We start from the raw sequence: 17,090 nt of genomic DNA, 5'->3' as shown, positions 1-17,090 counted from the left end.
ATCATGACACCGTGACTGTTTTTCTTTTTAATATCCATGGCAGGCAGTAAAATAATCAATGAATATTGTTGGTGAGCACTCACCCAGTCACAGACAGACAGCTCTCCCTGGATGCACTGTCCTGTAGAGTTGTCCATCTGGTCTCCTTGGAGCAGGCTGTTGGTTTTGCTCCTTTGGCAGTTGGTGGGCTCAGGAGAGTTAGTTACCACTACACTGTTGCAGACAGTCCATCTAAGAAAAGTCTTCTGACACTTTTATATTAAACAACCTGGTGTTTTATTTCCTAATGATAGTAATTTACTAATTCCTTCAAATAATTGAAATACCCTCATAATTTCTGCTTATGTAGTCAAACTTTCACTCCGCTACCACACACTAAATTTCCCTGAGCCTAGAGTAAGCCTAAGATAATTTATGGGAAGGGAGGAAAGGAAGAGCTGAAAAGCTACTCAATTAAACCATAAACTAACCAGATTAAGTACCAGGATCACAAGATTGAGTCCAGAGATACTAACTCTAATTTATTTCTGTTATATATTTATGAAAAACATTTCTTGAAACATACTAACTTGTTCAGAGAAAGGTGGTTTTCCAGGAAAACAACACAATATTGGTCTGCTAAAAAGAAATGGATATTTTCAGAATATAACCTGCAGACTGAGAGATTCTTCTTGCTATGACAGTACATATGGAGGCTTTGCCATGTATTTTCTGATACAATTTTAATTTCAAAAATAACTATCTATTTAAAATTTTATGTATAGGAGTGGGATAGGGAGGGTGTGAGGGAGGGAGATGCAAGAGAGAAGAGATATGGGAACATATGTATATGTATAACTGATTCCCTTTGTTATAAAGCAGAAAGCTAACACACCATTGTAAAGCAATTATACTCCAATAAAGATGTAAAAAAAAACAAAAAAAAACCTTTATGTATAGAGGATAATGGTGACTGCCAAATGTGAATCTCTTCACACACTAGCCAAAAACAAAACAAAACAAAACCAAAAAAGAGCAACAAGGAAGGCAAATAAAACATGTGATCCAAATTTTCAACATTATTAGAAGACTGAGAATACCACTAAATTAAAATTACTTGTAACTGAAGAAATAAGTACCAGAGACCAAGAAAGTTCTTACTGTGGCTACATGCCTGTGGGTGTGGAGATGAGGGATTGCTTGAGAAGAGAGACAGAGTACATTCATGAAATACAGAAAAAGCACCCCTAGAAAAAAATTTCATTACCAAATGCCCCAATATTGGTCTGAGATGTGGAAATTCACTGCATCAACCATTGAGAAGGTACTTAAAACTGGGAAGAAAGGGAGGTAGCAGCCTTAGAGAAGAACTGCTTCTTCAGGAGAAAGGTAAATAGAGAAGAATGGTGCCCCTTGGGAAGATATGGTAGTAAAGGGAAAGGAAAGGGGAAGGGGATGGGAAGTAATAATCTTGTAGAAACAAAAGGGGGCAAAAATTAAACAACTTGTCACCCTCTATCATCACCACAAGAAACAAGAGTATCCATTAACAAACATATTTTGATAAACTGAAAGAAGTAGCCCTCAAACCAGTAATCTTGTCCATTAGATACTCAAGAGTAGAAAAAAAAAAAAAAAAGAGAGACAAATTTCATACAAAGCTATTAGAAGAAGAAAAGAGAAACACAACACTTTAATCTGAATTTTAAATCCTCAAAAAAAAATTGGAAGATTTGGGCTTCCCTGGTGGCACAGTGGTTGAGAGTCTGCCTGCTGATGCAGAGGACACAGGTTCGTGCCCCGGTCCGGGAAGATCCCACATGCCGCAGAGCGGCTAGGCCCGTGAGCCATGGCTGCTGAGCCTGCGTGTCCAGAGCCTGTGTTCCACAATGGGAGAGGCCACAACAGTGAGAGGCCCATGTACTGCAAAAAATAACAAAAAAAATATTTTGAAGATTTTTTTAAAAAAATGAAGAATCATAAAAAGGAAAAGAAAAAGAAAGAAAGAAGAGAGCAACCAAACTGAAAAACAATGAGAGATCATCTCACATCAGTCAGAATGGCCATCATCAAAAAATCTACAAACAATAAATGCTGGAGAGGGTGTGGAGAAAAGGGAACCCTCTTGCACTGTTGGCGGGAATGCAAATTGATACAGCCACTATGGAGAACAGTACGGAAGTTCCTTAAAAAACTAAAAATAGAACTACCATATGACCTAGCAATCCCACTACTGGGCATATACCCTGAGAAAACCATAATTAAAAAAGAGTCATGGGGCTTCCCTGGTGGCGCAGTGGTTGAGAGTCCGCCTGCCGATGCAGGGGGCATGGGTTCGTGCCCCGGTCCAGGAGGATCCCACATGCCACAGAGCAGCTGGGCCCGTGAGCCATGGCCACTGAGCCTGCGCGTCTGGAGACTGTGCTCTGCAACAGGAGAGGCCACAACAGTGAGAGGCCCGCGTACCACAAAAAAAAAAAAAGAGTCATATACCACAATGTTCATTGCAGCTCTATTTACAATAGTCAGGACATGGAAGCAACCCAAGGGTCCATCAACAGATGAATGGGTAAAGACGATGTGGCACATATATACAGTAGAATATTACTCAGCCATAAAAAGAAACAAAATTGAATTATTTGTAGTGAGATGGATGGACATAGGGTCTCTCATACAGAGTGAAGTAAGTCAGAAAGAGAAAAACAAATACTGTATGCTAACACATATATATGGAATCTAAAAAAAAAAAAAAAAAAAGTGGTCATGAAGAACCTAGGGGCAAGATAAGAATAAAGACACAGACCTACTAGAGAATGGACTTGAGGATATGGGGAGGGGGAAGGGTAAGCTGGGACAAAGTGAGAGAGTGGCATGGACATATATACACTACCAAACGTAAAATAGATAGCTAGTGGGAAGCAGCTGCATAGCACAGGGAGATAGCTCCGTGTTTTGTGACCACCTAGAGGGATGGTATAGGGAGGGTGGGAGGGAGGGAGATGCAACAGGGAAGAGATATGGGGATATATTTATATGTATAACTGATTCACTTTGTTATAAAGCAGAAACTAGCACACCATTGTAAAGCAATTATGGTTCAATAAAGATGTTAAAAAATAAATTAAAAAAAATCAAGAATCAAAAATGTAAAAAGTAGGGCTTCCCTGGTGGCGCAGTGGTTGAGAGTCCGCCTGCCGGTGCAGGGGACACAGGTTCATGCCCTGGTCCGGGAAGATCCCACATGCTGTGGAGCAGCTGGGCCCGTGAGCCATGGCCGCTGAGCCTGCACGTCCGGAGCCTGTGCTCCGCAACGGGAGAGGCCACAACAGTGAGAGGCCCACGTACAGCAAAAAAAAAAAAAAAAAAAAAATGTAAAAAGTAAAAATAAAAATGGTATAAAAAATAACTACCAATAAATTCCTCACAAGAAAGAAAGATAACATAGTTTAGTGAACTCAGGAAAGAATTTAACAAAAAGATAAGCCATCTCTGAAAAGAAGAATAAATTACAAAGTACTTAAAAGATAATAAATTCAAAAGAAAAGTTAACAAGGGACATTGAAGAAGGAAAAAAGTAACAAAGAAAATGAAGTAAGATAAGGAAATAAAAGTGCTTAGATAGAGACTGAATGAAACAGAAAGAAGGCAAAGAAGGCCCAGCATGCTTATAAGTAGTTTCAGAAGAAGAAAAGCAAAACAATCTAACAGAAGTAGTATTTAAACATGTAATCCAAAAAAACTTTCAAAAGAATGCTAAATGTACATACTGTAAGGGCCCATTGTATACCTGAGGAAATTGACCCAGAACAGTAAACTCTGAGACGAATCTTAGTAAAACTATTAGACTTTAAAGACAAAAGCAAAATCATCAGGATTCCTGGACAAAAATATCAAACAATAAGGACAAAACCATTACACTGGTGCCAAACTTTTCAAGAGCAACATTAAAAGCAAGGCGATAGCAGCATTTTAAAAAGTCTAAGAGAAGTCTGAGCCAAGGATTTTATATCTAGCCAAGCAATACTTCAAGTATCAAGCTTCTAAAAATAAACACATTTGTATGAGAAGGAACTCACGATATACTGTAACCATGAGCTCTCTTCATGGGGATTCTACTACCAGATGAACTTCATCAAAACAAATAATGACTGAGGATCATACCAGCCAGGGTTCTTGGCCTTCCCCAATGAAGAGAAATTGACTAGAGGCCAGACAAGAAATTCAGGCAAGGCTTTATTGGGGCTCCTGCTGCAGTAGGGGGTAGCAAGAACAAACAACAGATTCCCTTACTTGCTGGCTCCCTGAGGGAGGCACGAGCTTGCTCCTTATATGGAGTAATGGTAGCGATGTGTCCAGGGGTCAGGCCAGAGGCGTGGCTTGGGTGGTTTCCCACCCCTTAGGTGATGTTGTGTGCAGGGGTCATGCAGAGTACCCTGCTTTTACTTCTGACCCCCTGCTTTTGCTCAAAGCTTTTCAAAAGTGGCAGTTGGGTTTTTTGGTCTCTGTGTATCTTTTGTCCAGAATTTACTCCAACAGCACATGCATACAGTTATTTTTAGTCCCATACAGTTTCTTTATATTTTGTTGCTGGAGGAGAGGTGTGTCCAGATGCAAGCACTGCAGCACTGCAGCAAAGGGGCCCAGGTCCCAGCCTGTCTCAGGGAGGCTTCTACAAAAGAACAGAAGGTGAGCACATAGTACATCTAATTGTAGAACTAATACAGGATTAGATATAGGTTTAGGTACATGGGTGAAAAAATACTATGTAAACATTACATATTCTGAAAAAGTAGAAATAATGTAACTAATGAATAGAAGGAGAAAACAAGAAAGGAGAAAGTAGACTAAGATCATTGACTATTGTTAAAATGAATAGTTGGGGATCAAAGAGTACCATTTAAATTTTACAAACTGCATACTGAAATATTAAGCAGGAAATAAGTGGATTAAAGGTAATATAAAAGGTACACTTGAATAGGCAATAGTTAAAATAAAATATAAAACTTCCTCATAACCAAAAGAAATTTTTTAAATAGAGGAAAGAAGACTCAAAAAATACAGAAAGAAGTACAGTAAAGATAACACAATAGACACAGTAATTATAAAATAATATAAAAGAAGCAACATATCAATCATATCAATAAATATGAACAGGCTTCACTCACCTACCAAAGAAAAAGATTTTCAAATTGGCTCATAAAACAAACGCAGCTCTCTGCTGTGTACATGTGATACACTTAAAACAGTAAGTCAAAAGTGTTAAACAAACAATAAAATACCTAGGAATAAACCTATCTAAGAAGATAAAAGACCTGTTCTCAGAAAACTATAAGACACTGATGAAAGAAATCGAAGATGACACAAAGATATGGAGAGATATACCATGTTCTTGGATGGGAAGAATCAATAGTGTGAAAATGACTATACTATCCAAAGTAATCTACAGATTCAATGAAATCCCTATCAAATTACCAATGGCATTTTTTACAGAACTAGAACAAAAAATCTTAAAATTTGTATGGAGACACAAAAGACCCTGAATAACCAAAGAAACCTTGAAGGAAAAAAACAGAGCAGGAGGAATCAGACTCTCTGACTTCAGACTATACTACAAAGCTACAGTAATCAAGACAATATGGTACTGACACAAAAACAGACATATACATCAACGGAACAGGATAGAAAGCCCAGAGATAAACCCACGCACCTATAGTCAACTAATGTCTGACAAAGGAGGTAAGGATATACAATGGAGAAAAGGCAGTCCCTTAAATAAGTGGTGCTGGGAAAACTGGGCAGCTACATGTAAAAGAATGAAATTAGAACACTCCCTAACACCATACACAAAAATAAACTCAAAATAGATTAAAGACCTAAATGTAAGACCAGACACTATAAAACTCAGAAAAAAACATAAGAAGAACACTCTTTGACATAAATCACATCAAGATCTTTTTTGAGCCACTTCCTAGAGTAATGGAAATAAAAACAAAAATAAACAAATGGGACCTAATGAAACTTCAAAGCTTTTGCACAGAAAAGGAAATTATAAAAAATATGAAAAGACAACCCTCAGAATGGGAGAAAAGATTTGCAAATGAATCAATGGACAAAGAATTAATCTCCAAAATATATAAACAGCTCATGCAGCTCAATATCAAAAAAACAAACAACCCAATCAAAAAACGGGCAGAAGACCTAGATAGACATTCTTCCAAAGAAGACATACAGATGGCCAAGAGGTACACGAAAAGCTGCTCAATGTCACTAATTATTAGAGAAATGCTAATCAAAACTACAATGAGGTTTCACCTCACACCAGTTAGAATGGGCTTCATCAGAAAATCTACATACAACAAATGCTGGAGAGGGGGTGGAGAAAAGGGAACCCTCTTGCACTGTTGGTGGGAATATAAATTGATACAGCTACTATGGAGAAGAGTATGGAGGTTCCTTAAAAAACTAAAAATAAAATTACCATGTGACCCAGCAATCCCACCACTGGGCATATACCCAGAGAAAACCATAATTTAAAAAGACACATACACCCCAATGTTCATTGCAGCACTATTTACAATAGCCAGGTCATGGAAGCAACCTAAATGCCCATTGACAGATGAATGGATAAAGAAGATGTGGTATGTATATACAATGGAATATTACTCAGTCATAAAAAGGAACAAAATTGGGTCATTTGTAGAGATGTGGGTGGACCTAGAGACTGTCATACAGAGTGAAGTAAGTCAAAAAGAGAAAAACAAGTATCATATATTAACACATATATGTGGAATCTAGAAACATGGTACAGATGAACTGGTTTGCAAGGCAGAAACAGACACAGATGTAGAGAACAAACATATGGACACCAAGGGGGGAAATCTGGGGATGGGGTGGTGGTGGGATGAATTGGGAGATTGGGATTGACACATATACACTAATATGTATAAAATAGATAACTAATAAAAAAATAAAAATTTGAAAAAATAAAATTTAAAACAAGTGTTAAACAATGGCAAAGGCAAAAATGTAGATAGCAAATGGGAGCAGTAAGGAAGCAGGGCTTGTGTTTTTTTTTATATCTAAGTAAAATTTAAGTCAGAAACATTAAATGAGAACAAAAAAGGACTTTAAAATGCTATAAGCCACAATTCACAATTAAGAAATAAAAATTATAAGATCTATGCACATATATTAACCATTTATTTAAAACAAACTGTGAGAGATAAAGATGAAGTAGATATTAAAAATAGGAGACTTTAACACATTATTCTCAGTTCAAGACATATCAAATGAAAAAACTTGGGCCATGGAAAATCTAAATAACATAATCAATAATATAGAATATATGGTGATATATCAAACATTACACAGTGCTATGGAGAATATTCTTTCTTCTCAAATGCACATAAAATATTCACAAAAATTATCCATATATTAGGTCACAAAGAAAGGACCAGTAATTTCCATAAATTTAAACAGTTACAACTACACTCTGATCACAATACAAAACAACTAGAAATTAAAAGAAATTCCACATGGAAATAAAAAACCTTCTATTAAATAACTCCCAGGTGGAAGATGAAATATAATCATAAGTTACAAAGTTTCTGAAAAAAGAATGATAACAAAAACATTATGTATTAAAATGTGTGGGCTATATTTAAAGTAATAATCAGAGGAAAATTCATAGCCTTAAACATCTATAACAGGGGTTAGAAAACTACAACCTAAGGGGAAAATCCAGCCCAATGCCTGTTTTGTGTGACCTGTAAAAACAGTCAAACTTATTCTCTTATGACTGTTTTTTCACTACAACTGCAGAGTTGAAACAGCTCACAAAACCTAAAATGTATGCTATATAGGCCCTTTACAAAAAAAGTTTACCAGTTCTTGTTCCATTTGAATAGATAAATGAGAAGTAAATAAATAAATTCACAACTCAAGAAGTTCAAAAAATGTAAGTAAGGAGATAATAGAGATAAAAGAAAATAATAGAAAATAAAGTGATAATAATAGAGAATAAAAGAAAATAATAGAGATAAAAGTAGAGATTAACTCAGTAGAGGAAAGAAAATAGCCTGTTAAATTCAGTCAAACTCCTGACTTTTAAAAAAATCAACAAAATAGACAAAACACTAGCTAAATGAACACTATTTTTTAAAAAAAGAGAAGACATGAAAGAGATAATTATTGATACAGAGGGATAAATATATATTATAATAATATAATACAGTATAATATAATTGGAAGCAAATTTTGCACAGCTGCACAAAAAGCTGAAAATGTAAATAAAGTTGATAATTCATTAGTAAAATAAAATTTATCAGAATTATCAGGTAGACAGTAGAATAATTTCCATAAAGTTATCAATATAAAAAATAAAACAAAATAGCAAATCAGGAGAAATTTTTTGCAATATATATTACAGATAAAGGGATAATATGCCTACTAAAAATAAACTTTTTTTTTAATTTGGGGAGAAAAAGACAAAAATTCTATAGAAAAAGTGGCAAAAGATATGAATATAGATGAATTCACAAAAAGCATATGATCCCTGAACACATGAAATGCTGTTCAATGTTGTTTATAATAAAGAAAATGCAAATTAAAACCTCACTAAGATATCTTTTTTCAACATTCAATTGGTACAAATTCAAAAGCTTAATAATGAACTCTGCTGACAAGGCTGTGGAGAAACAGGCATTCTCACACATTGCTTTGGGAATGCAAAATTGTACAATCCTTTTGAAGAATTTGGCGATATCTAACAAAATTATATATGCATTTACACTTTGTACCAGAAATCCCACTTCTAGAAAGTTACCATGAAGATATGTTTAGAACACTATAAAAATACAAGTTACATATTATTTGTAACTGCAAAATACTGAAAGCTACCTAAATGTCCAAACATGGGGATTGGTTGGCTAAACTACTATACATCCACACAATGGAAGACTATGCAGCTGTAAAAAGATAAGGAAGACTTATATGAATAAATATGGAGTGATTTTTAGCTTACAATAATGAAAAAGCAAAGTGCATATCAGTACATGATACACTGTGTGTGTGTTCTTACTTTTGCAAAAAGAAACAGGAAGAATAAGTCATAAAATAATGAAATCAATTACTTGTAAGGGGTAAAAAGGAGCAAGAAGCTAGGAGAAGGTTCATAGCTGGGAATGATACTTCTCTAGCTTAATTTTTGTGTAGTTTTGAAATTTAGAAGCATACTAATGTTTTCCTTTTTAAAATATTAAAATTTTTAAAAATGAGCAAAAAACCCTAGAACTGTATGCAATCAGAAACAAATGAACTCAAGTTAATAATATAACTACACTCAAGAAAGGAGGCAGGGCTTCCCTGGTGGCTCAGTGGTTGAGAGTCCGCCTGCTGATGCAGGGGACACAGGTTCATGCCCCAGTCTGGGAAGATCCCACATGCCGCGGAGCGGCTGGGCCCGTGAGCCACGGCTGCTGAGCCTGCGCGTCCGGAGCCTGTGCTCGGCAACGGGAGAGGCCACAACAGTGAGAGGCCCGCTTACCGCAAAAAAAAAAAAGAAAGGAGGCAAAAATATACAATGGAGAAAAGACAGTCTAGTCTCTTCAGTAGGTGGTGATGGGGAAATTGGACAGTCACATGTAAAAGAGTGAAATTAGAACATTCTCTAACACCACACACACAAAAATAAACTCCAAATAGATTAAAGACCTAAATGTAAGACCAGATACTATGAAACTCCTAGAGCAAAACATAGGTAGAACACCCTCTGACCTAAATAGCAGCAATATCTTTTTGGATCCATCTCCTAGAGTAATGGAAACAAAAACAGGAAAAAAAAAAAAAAAAAGGTCCTAATTAAATTGAAAAGCTTTTGCACAGCAAAGGAAACCATAAACAAAATGAAAAGGCAACTTACAGAATAGGAGAAAATATTTGCAAATTATGCAGCTGAAAAGGGATTAATCTGAAAAATATACAAACAGCTCATACAGTTCAATATGAAAAAAAAAAAAAACCCAATAAAAAACTGGGCAGAAGGTCTAAATAGACATTTCTCCAAAGAAGACATACAGATGGCCAAAAGGCACATGAAAAGATGCTCAACGTCCCTAATTATTAGAGAAATGCAAATCAAAAGTACAATGAGGTATCACCTCATACTGATCAGAGAGGCCATCATCAAAAAGTCTACAAAGAATAAATGCTGGAGAGTGTGTGGAGAAAAAGGAACCCTCCTACACTGTTGGAAGGAATGTAAATTGGTACAGCCACTATGGAGAGCAATACGGAAGTTCCTTAAAAAAACTAAAAATAGGGGCTTCCCTGGTGGCACAGTGGTTGAGAGTCCACCTGCTGATGCAGGGGACACGGGTTCATGCCCCAGTCTGGGAAGATCCCACATGCCGCGGAGCGGCTGGACCCGTGAGCCATGGCCGCTGAGCCTACGCGTCCTGAGCCTGTGTTCCGCAACGGGAGAGGCCACAGCAGTGAGAGGCCCATGTACCACACAAAAAAAAAAAAAAACCTAAAAATAGAGCTACCATATGATCCTGCAATCCCACTCCTGGGCATATATCTGGAGACAACCATAATTTGAAAATGTTCATTGCAGCACTATTTACAATAGCCAACACATGGAAGCAACCTAAATGTCCATTGACAGATGAACGGATAAAGATGATGTGGTATATGTATACAATGGTATATTACTCAGGCATAAAAAAAGAATGAAATAATGCCATTTGAAGCAACATGGATGGACCTAGAGATTATCATACTAAATGAAGCAAGTCAGACAAAGAAACACAAATATCATATGACATCACTCATATGTGGAATCTAAAAAAAAATGATCAAATGAACTTATATAAAAAAGTGGGTATACAAAATAAACCCACAGACAGAGAAAATAAACTTATGGTTACCAAAGGGGAAAAGTGGAGGGAGGGATAAATTAGAAGTTTCGGATTAACATGTACATACTACTATGTACAAAATAGATAACAAATAAGGACCAACTGTATAGCACAGGGAACTATACTCAGTATTTTGTAATAACCTACAAGGGTAAAGAATCTGAAAAAAATAGATATGTATGTGTGTATAACTGAATCACTTTGCTGTACACCTGAAACTAACACAACATTGTTAATCAACTATATTTCAATTAAAAAAAAAAATTCTCCTGGAATGATACTCTAGATCATTCATTTGCCCTTTTCTCTATTATGCCCTGAAAGTTTTATCCACCAGAACACTTCTTTTGCTACCACTTGATCACTGTGGATCAAAACCATATTTATAAACTTGTCCTCTCTCTTCTTGTCCCAGCTAAATAAACACACAACACTGGCGATTTCTTGGAGGTATTTAGTGCTAATAACTATAATGAAACAGGTGTAAAAGTCATCGCATGAGAAATACTTTCTTTTTTTTTTTTTTTTTTTTTTTGCTGTACGCGGGCCTCTCACTGTTGTGGCCTCTCCCGCTGCGGAGCACAGGCTCAGGACGCGCAGGCGCAGCGGCCCTGGCTCATGAGACCAGCCACTCTGCGGCATGTGGGATCTTCCCGGACCGGGGCACAAACCCGTGTCCCCTGCATCGGCAGGCAGACTCTCAACCACTGCGCCACCAGGGAAGCCCGAGAAATACTTTCTATACCTTAAGACTTAATATTGCTAGTCTTGGTCATAATTGGAATGCAAATAAAAGTACCTTATTCTGACACTGAGCTTTCACTGACCCATATTTTAACTTTCTTTCTGGGACTCAAACCCACTTTTCCATTTATCTGCAAGGACAAAAAAAATAAAATTTTAGAAATGCAAGTCTCATGAAGTATACCACTTATGTATCCTTCCAAGGGGGAAAAAATTACAAGAAATAAATTAACATAAAAACATCAAGAAAAGGGAAATCAGAGCTAAAAGAAACATCTCCAGGCAGGAGGGAGAGGTAGAGGGATCAGGTACATCGCCTGTTGGTTGCAACCTCAGGAGCTTCCCAGGTGAAATCTGAAACTGGCCCTTATACGCAGAGGGCAAGGAGAAACCAAAGAAAAAGGCAGACCACAGAAGATTAGTAGGTGCCAGGTTTAATGAGCAAGGAAACTTAAAATGAGACTTGTCTTGGGTGGTCACAAGATGAGGAGATCTCCGCCCACCCCGGCCCACCAGAATCTTAAAAGTATATAGAGAGACCTTAACTGGGTTCAGTCATGTATACCATCCAGATGGTCTCAACACTAAATTGTTCTCTCAAGGCTACATCCTTGAAGTGGCACCTAGTGCAGGAATTGTGGGCAGAACATGCATTCCAAAACCAGGGGAGGGGCGGAGGCGCCTCCAGTTGCCTGGGTCCAGATCAAGTGTCAACTGGGGGTCATGTCCTCTCAATGATCTCTTCCAACATCGTCTTAGGGGCAGATATTAGGAACTCTAGAAATTGTAAGTATTAAAGCATAACTATAATTTGAAAAGGCATCTTCAATTTTATAATAATTATTATTTGTTTTCAATCATAAATTTCTACTTGTTTTGAAAAATCAATTAAATATTTTACACTCCTCAAACATATCTGGATGATAATTTTTTTAAAGCTGGGGAAAAAACTGTTATAAAATACCTGACAGTGAGCAACAAAAGCTGTCTGGATCAGAAGCATCAAATAATAGTGACAAAGTAGCAGAAATCAATAGCTTTACACATGGATAATTAAATAAATTAGTTGAAAGACAATTTCCAATGTATAGGCAACCACCAAAAGAATAAAACAAGATGTACACTTTCCAAAACTTTAGGTAAACTTTCTAGAAAAAGAAAATAGAAAAAATAAATATACAGCTCATTCAGTATCCTTCCTTTTAACTTCAGCTTACATTGGAATTACTTTGAAGTGTTATTGTTAAATAGTTAAGCCAAAACTTTCAAAGATAATGAAATATTAGCAGAAGCCAGGCAACTTGGAATGAAAGAACAATGAGTTCTCAGATTCAAGTAGCCTGTGTGCCAGGTTCCTTTTGAGGCAGGATTTCATCATAAATCTTCAAAACAAGCATCATTATCCTCATTTTTACAAATGAGGAGAATGAAACTCAGGGAAAGCAAGTAGCTTGCCCAAGGTCATAAATCTACTGAGTGTCAGGGTTGTGGTTCAAATCCAGATATTTAGACTCCGATTCCACCATTCTCTCAATTACTTTGTGTCACTTCACTACAACTTATTCAAGTTCAACACTGCTCAAGTTCAGCAAGTCAACAATTGTTTTTTCTTTCTTCCTTTGTTGTGCTGACTTTTCTGTTCTTATTATTTATGCAAAGAATCAAATCAACACCGTATGTATTGTGCCTAAGTAAACAGGATGTTCCCACTTATAAGATGGAGTCGCACAAATTTGTATTCTATCAAGCTTCGGGCATCAATCTCAACAAAAGTGAAAAGGAGGGCAACTCTAGCTGCTTCTAAATTTCTCTTACATTCTAGGAGCTGTGCCAAGTGAAATTTTGCAGCTTAAACTAAAAATTAAATAGATAAATAAATAAAACTTTGTACATTCAATCTAGTAAGCACACAAAAACTATTTATAACTATTCCCAATGGTAGCCAAGTAATTTCCCATTTTATTCTAAAAATCCCAGTTACATAAATTTTGCATTGTTTCCCAAACTATGAGAGCACAAGATAGATAGCCACTCCCTTCTCAAAAGGTGGAAAAAACTGTCAGATTGTCAGCATATAGGGGATTCTTCCAGATAGACTCCAAGTTTCTGTGTAGCCATTGGTTATGATGTTACAGAGGAACATTGCTGCTGTAATAGGCTCACCAATCTTCCCTGCCATCCATCCAAATAACCATCCTAAATAAAAGTTAGGATATTTGGACAAAACAGGTACTTGAAGAATGGAGGTACAGTTTTTTCTGTTGAGAACATTAATTCTCAACTCTACTGAGTTATTTAGACCAAAAAATTATATACCATACACTTATTATATTGGAGAATTCAAAACTCCCCAATTTACCACAACTTAAGAGGGAATGTACACTGACTTTCTGCCAAGTAAATATATATATATAATGTCTAAGCAGACTAATGGTAGTGAGGTAGTTTTGTTTTCATTAAAGCTTTTCCATTTATATCCTAAAGTGCTTACATTTTCAGAAAATGCATGTGTTTCCCAAGTCAGACATTTATTACCAACAGTAGTACAGATGAGTCTACTGTTAAGACAAAAATGAACACTTGCATAAACCATAACTTATATGGTTTATAACTTTATCCACTTTGGTAACTTTAGTTTTAAAGAGTCCGTTTTTCTCTTTTCCTAAGAAAAAGAGGCATAGAAAAGCTAAACTGATGACTAATAACCATTCTCAGCCCTTTTGCAGAAATGCTCACTACTACAACATCGTGCCCTTTTAAGCTTTCCCTTATGTTACTAATTACCAAATGAAAGAGGACATAAAGTAATAATTTCAGAGACCAAATTCAAGTTTTTATGTGGCAAAAGTTTCTCTCATGCCAGTTATATGCTTTATGAGAAATATATGAAAATATTGGTTTGGCCAAAAAGTTCATTTGGGTTTTTGTAACATCTTACAGAAAAACCCGAACGAACTTTTTCAACCCCAATGCAATATATACTAACGCCTAGCGTTTCTTACCACTCCTACTACTAACTTTAGGTCAAGCTACAGTCAGTTCTGGCTTGATAACTGCCCCTGGCTGCCTGCCTCTTTTTGGATCTCTGCCATCATTTTCCTATTCAGCCGTAGAAAGAATGATACTTTTACAATATAAATAGATCATGTCATCCTATGCTCAAAAATCTCCTAATAACTTTCCAGCTCTCAGAAGAAAAGAATAAATATCTTTTCCCCCATGGCCTAAAAGTCTCTAAGTTATCTGCCCCTGGCCTATCTCTAAGTGAACCCAAAGAAGAGATGCACATGACAAGGCATAAGGCATAGGCCAGAAAATGCTCCCAGGAAACAGGCCTATGGAAGAAATTAGGGTTGTGATTTTGATAGTAAATTTGATTCTCTAGAAATAAGGAAGAAAAAGGGATGGGCATATGTAGGTTAAAAAGAAAGAAAAGAAAGAAAAAAGAAAGGAAATGTTTTCAAGCAGACATAAAAACCTTTTACTTATATATAACTGAAATGAAGGAATGCTGTGGATGTTAAACAAAACTGGTTGTATTATTTGGAAATGACTTATGTGCACATAATCTCAATGTAAGCTTGCTTGGCCATGTTACACTGCCAGCTCCCCAGACAGTTTTCAGTCTGCTCTCTCTGCACTGTGACTGGGAGTAAGCAAGCATGTGTGCTCACTCTTTAATAGCAGAGTCTCAGTTTCTTACAGCCTTCCAGTAAGCCCCACGGGTTTTCAAACCAGCTTAGGGGGCTCCTCTTCCCTGTGTCAGACGCCAAGGCTAGGGTTCCTAATACGTAGATCAAACGTCTCACTCCCCAGAGAGGATCCCTGAACCTGTGATATACCCCTCCTCTTCTGTGCCTGTCTCCTGTGTCCCCTGCTAGATGTGCGGGTCCAACCAGATTGCTTCTCCTCCCTTCCTTCCAGACTCTGTGCATCTTTCTTTACAACCTTCGTTGCAGAAGAGCTGTTCTGCTAGCCGCTAGGTTGATTTCAGTGAGAGTCGCTCTATGTGTCGTCGTAGTGTTTTTTTTTTTGTTTTTGTTTTTTTTTTTTTTTTTTGCGGTACGCGGGCCTCTCACTGTCGCGGCCCCTCCCGTTGCGGAGCACAGGTTCCGGATGCGCAGGCTCAGCGGCCATGGCTCACGGGCCCAGCCGCTCCTCGGCATGTGGGATCCTCCCAGACCGGGGCACGAACCCGCGTCCCCTGCACCGGCAGGTGGACTCTCAACCACTGCGCCACCAGGGAAGCCCTGTCATCGTAGTTTTGATATATTTGGAGGGGAGGTTGGCCCACCATCCTCCTACTATGCCATCTTGACCTCCAGAAAAGTCTTTACTAGAGTCAAATGCCCCTTTTTAATTTTTACTTACTGATTCTAGATTTGTCTTCTTGACCAATATAGAATAAATCAATTTCTCATCCACCTAATGTTGCTCTGTATATTTGAATACAACTGGCGTTTCTCTTATATATGCTTTCTTCTATGGTCTAAACATTCCTAGGACCCTCAGTGCTTCTTCCCATTAGGTGGTTTCCATTCCTTTCACCATGTAATTTTAATTCCTTTGGAAATAGCATTGTTTATAGACACTTCTATTAAAATATCACATTAAGTACTAAATGTAATATACCACATATATCAGGACCATTGAAGTTTAAAACTATTTTACCTCTTTGCGTCTATACAATATCTTTAATAGTCATGAAATATTTATATTAATCTCTAGTCAATTAAAACTATCTTTTTTTCACATAAACTTCTATGAAGTCAGGTACCTCACACATTATACTTTCTTTTTTTAATTAAAAATTGTTTTTATTCAAATGGAAAACCTTAATCTTCCTTAAATGTAAGGTTGTCAGTTCCAATCTTTTGGACTGTTGAGGTCTTGGACAGTTCTTTGTCATTTTTATTGTATTATCCATTATATTACCCTTCCAATTTTGTTTGATTCACAGATTTGGGAAGATAGCTTGTGTCACTTTGTTCTTGATACAATGTTAAATAGAAGCAGATGTCTTAAGGTACATCTTACTAGAATATATTTGGAAATAATTGTTCACCAACTTTAAAAATTCTATCTTTATTGTCATCCAATATACATTGCTCTGGAGATATTCCTCAAGAATATCTTGAGACATTTGTTTAAAATTTCAGTGAAAGTTATACATAGTAGTATATATAATTCTCTTGATTCAGCTATTTATTCAGCTATCTATTGGAATCTATTTCCAACCCCTCATAAAAAAGTATAATTTAGGTTGATTTACACTTCATAAATCCATCTTCTAAGTAAATAACACTTATTCTAAATTCTCACAAACCAATTGTCCTGAATCTCCTGCTCTTTTACTGGCTGTTTTAATCCATTATGATTCCATTATTAGCCAAAGATAGTTTGTGTGTATGTGTGTGTGCACATATGTGTAGAAGGCAGAGTTGTTTT

This window comes from Delphinus delphis, chromosome 11, assembly GCF_949987515.2.
Source record: "Delphinus delphis chromosome 11, mDelDel1.2, whole genome shotgun sequence".
Taxonomy (NCBI): Eukaryota; Metazoa; Chordata; class Mammalia; order Artiodactyla; family Delphinidae; genus Delphinus; species Delphinus delphis.
Note: the sequence above shows the minus strand (reverse complement) of the source record.